The sequence below is a fragment of the Etheostoma spectabile genome, chromosome 9 (genome assembly GCF_008692095.1).
Source record: "Etheostoma spectabile isolate EspeVRDwgs_2016 chromosome 9, UIUC_Espe_1.0, whole genome shotgun sequence".
In the NCBI taxonomy this organism is placed as follows: domain Eukaryota; kingdom Metazoa; phylum Chordata; class Actinopteri; order Perciformes; family Percidae; genus Etheostoma; species Etheostoma spectabile.
The window spans coordinates 4756521-4760518 of NC_045741.1; the positions used below are offsets into that span (position 1 = coordinate 4756521).

The following is a 3998-nucleotide window of genomic DNA, read 5'->3' on the forward strand; positions in this document are numbered from 1 at the left end:
GGACACAGAGTGTAAATTGTAATTTCCCCATTGAGGATCAATAAACAAAATTAAATTAAACGCTATTAGCAAGCTTAGCTATATGCAATACTACTGTGAAACAATAATTACATAATTGACTTCTTTCTGATATCTAGGGTTTGTACGGGACTGGTTGTAAAAATCTTCATAATGGTAGTAGATGTTATTTGTTATATATTAATTATTTGTGTAATTCTGTGTGCGTTGAAGTAGTCAACATTACATTTAAATGACTATGTTTTATTCCTAGAATGCCCTTTACACCACACCGGATGCCCCCTATGACTTTTCTATTGTAAGCTGATTCATGCAATCAAAGTAAGCTCCAGCAAAACATTATGACATAGTGAGAGTTTATTTTAATTTATTTTCATCTTCATTTTTGAGATGGACATGCCACATTTTTGACAGTGGGGGTGTGTCATCCTCATGGAAAATGTTGACCTTGAAAGGTGAGACCGCAAAGATTTTGATATATGACTGACTCGAAAGAAGACATTTTTATTTATTTGGTGACTTGAAGGAAGACATTTTCATTTATGAGTGAGGTGCCACCAGTGTTTGGGCTGATGAAAAGGAAGGTGGATGACATAACTGAGGTTAGATTTTAATTTAATTCAGTTTGAGTTCCATCTGTGTTTTTCTTTTGTTTTGGGTCAGAAACCAGCATTTCCATTTCTCTATTTTTTTAACCAATCTTTTTTCAATTGTACTGCAATTGTGGGGTCACTTTAAAGAATATGCCATTCACAAGTTAAGGTCAGACCTGCTGTCTGCAGTTTAAAAATAAAGTGTCTAGATAATGCATGAATGGATTGGAAAATTAATTTTTGTTAAGCTCTCTAATATGTCTAGGTTGAGTTGGACATATTAGAGGAGGGCACTGATGGGATCTTCTCTTTTCATTCTTTTTGGAGCTTGTGTTTTGAATATTACAACTGATCATTTTGCATCTCTATATATTTTCAGGAAGAAGAGCAGCAGGCTGAGGTCTCAGTCAGACCTGGTGACGTGGACACACCAGTGGAGGGTAAGCTTTCTCTCTATTGGTCAGATACTGTTGGTGCAGCAGCTATGGTAAAGACAACTTTCTGTCTTTTTCATAGGACTCGGTTGAAGATTGCAGACATGCAGCAGAGTGGGTTGTTCTCTGCCAAAGTGGACCTGCCTGATGTTCTGAACATGGGGGAGGAGAACCAGGCTGAGGCTGCTCTGCAGCATGGGAGCGTGTGGATTGATCGAGTGGATGACCATGAGAAGAAATCAATCCTGGAGCCCTTTAAATTCACATTTTACAGCACTGAAGACATGTGGAAATTCTGTGAGGAAATAATGGACAAAAGAAATAATATGGCCTATTGTGAATGTCACACAGATGACTGATGATGGATGAGTGGTTGTGTTCAAGAATAAAGGCCTACAGAACATTTGATCATGTTCTGACTTAGTGTGTTTATGTTTTTCTTATTGATCACTTAGTAATTCACTTGGATTATACTTTAGATATCAAGAGAAAATGTAGGGTGGTTAAGAATGAAAATACACAATAACATAACAGAAAAACTAATTGAAAAGAGTAGTGCAACAAAACAAAGTTAAATGATTACAAAAGGCAGCAAAGTACTGTATATACTGTATAGTGCACAATAAAATGTAAAGGCCTATAACATATTTATGAGATGAGTAATAACTTAAAAGAAAATTTGTGCACTGACAAATCCTGCCCTATTTTGTTTTTACTGATCAACTATTTGACCTTCTCTTTTCAAGACCCCCAGCTTTTTAGTAGGCTACAAAGACAATTGAGCCCCGATTCATATCACCCTCTCAAGTTGTAAAGTTATGCAGTGCAGTGTATATTAGACTGCATACTGTATATAGCAATAATTACTCATAAGTGTTTTGAAAAAGGCAAAGGCTAATGCTTCAATTATCCAAATAAAAAGCTTTTAATTTCTTTCTTTTTGTCCTAGATTTGGACAGAATAAATCAAAATGGCCACTTTGGGGCTCATGCGCAACATTAAAGGAAAAGACAGAACATAAAATGACAAAAACAAAATATATGAATAAAAACAATATATACTATTGACAAGGAATTGATAGATTTTACGTCATATTGTTTACTAATTAATGCATTTTTGAGGAAAGCGATTTAAACAGAAGTTCATTCGGAATTTTCTTTTGAACTGTGTCCCGTGCATTTCCTGTCCTGACAGTGGAGGTGGCTTGAGAGTGGAGCCTGTGGCAGTATACCTCACAGTGGAGGTCTGCAGCCAGGACCTCTTGAGCTGGCTGCTTTATTGTCTCCAAAGCTGAACGTTGCTGTTTTCTCTACAAATACAAAGAATTTTGTGGAGCTGATAGTCTTAATTAGCTTAGTATCTTCTCATTTGGCCATGGCTTGAATGTAACGGACTTTCATTAATATAGAATAGTCGTAAACTATAGCATTAGAGGCAATACTGCTGGAACCAATAAGGGTTTTTATGATCCTCAGTTTATATTGCACCCATGCACTTGTTTTATTAGAACTAGGCTTGATTTGCTGTTGTAATCATTTTATTTACTCCAAATCTTTTAAACTACCGACAAACCAGTGTCTCCTGGGAGGCCCGTTAAATGCCTGGGTGTCTCACATTGGATTCATGTTTGTTTGTGGAGATTCGAATTGCGCTCTGAATATAAATTCTCTACAAAAAACACTCATTTTATTTCACTTAAAAAATAAATTCTGGATTTAGGTTTCGCACATCTCCACATGCAAATAACAAAGACTAAACAAAACAAAGCAAAAGTCAGACAAAAAAGGAGAGAAACCATTGTGCCTGTCAGACCCAGTTCACCCCCAGAGGCATAAAAACATCTCACTCCAAAACCCAGAGAGAAAGAGAAAGACAGAGAGAATAGAAAATCAAGATGACAAACAGACTCGGGTGACAAGGCAGCAGAACCCGAATGAAGTTGGGTTGGCTACTGACTGCGAGTGTGTGTATTTTTGAGGGGAAAAGCTACAACTCCCTTCCTCTATCTAAGTCTCCTCCTCCTGTCGGGCATGTTTGGGTATCATGGTGATTGGAGGGGAGCGGCGGCTCTGCAGGCATCTGCTCGTTTTGTTAGGAGCCGTGTGCAAGTAAACACTTTTAGCTCGCTACCATCTGTCCAAGCTCAGATCTGCATGAGAGTTGGCAGACTTGGCTGGAAGAGACAGAGAGGAGGGAAGAAAGCAGAGGAAATGTGATAAAAGGAAACTAGAGACAGGGAGAAAAGAGGGGAGGGTTGAACGAGGATTTCTGTGCTTGTAAAGATTAAAAATACAGGACATTTTGTTGTTTCAATGTTGTTGTTTCTTTGCAATTAGATTTTTATCTAACTTACAATCGAAAAATGTCCCGCGACAATCAAATTATATAACCCTGACTCAAGGCAAACCTAAACCACCTCCACAACCAAATTACTGCGGAAAGATGTGTGCACAGTGGGTAAACAAAACATAAAAAAGGATTTTACTGCCTAATAAAAGCCAAATGAGAGAACTATTTATCTGCATTATGGGGATGTTCATCACTACCAATGACTCTAGAACTAATTAAGAGAAATGTATTTACAAGGTTGAGAGTCTCCAGTCAAGTCAACTTTATTGTCAATTCTGCAATATGTGCCAGACATACGTACGTATATTAAAAGTTAAGTCCAATGAGAGCTAGTCTTCTGCTGGCCGCTAACTGACTAGTAACTGGGGAACCATATACCATTTCACTTCATTTCATTTCATCTATTTATTATACAGCAAAGTCAGAAAAAGTAACATTACATTACAATATAAAAACGGGCCTGACTCAGTTCAAAAACTGGTTTCTAGCTGGTTCCTGTTCTGCAGAAACATAAAACATGGTTACAGCACGTCAGGACCGACATTAATACAAGACGATATGGAAAGATCGATATGGAAAAATAAATTTCGACAACTGAAAACAA

General features: G+C 37.4%; 1 long non-coding RNA gene across 1 annotated transcript in view; it reads left to right on the forward strand.

Moving 5' to 3' along the window:
• LOC116695397 (uncharacterized) overlaps window positions 1-2918 on the forward strand; it is a 16755-nt gene extending 13837 nt beyond the window's left edge. Inside the window, exon 3 of the long non-coding RNA XR_004333451.1 lies at window positions 2906-2918. This is a non-coding gene — a long non-coding RNA (uncharacterized LOC116695397). The remainder of the gene's footprint in view (window positions 1-2905) is intronic.
• Window positions 2919-3998: the final 1080 nt, after the last annotated feature.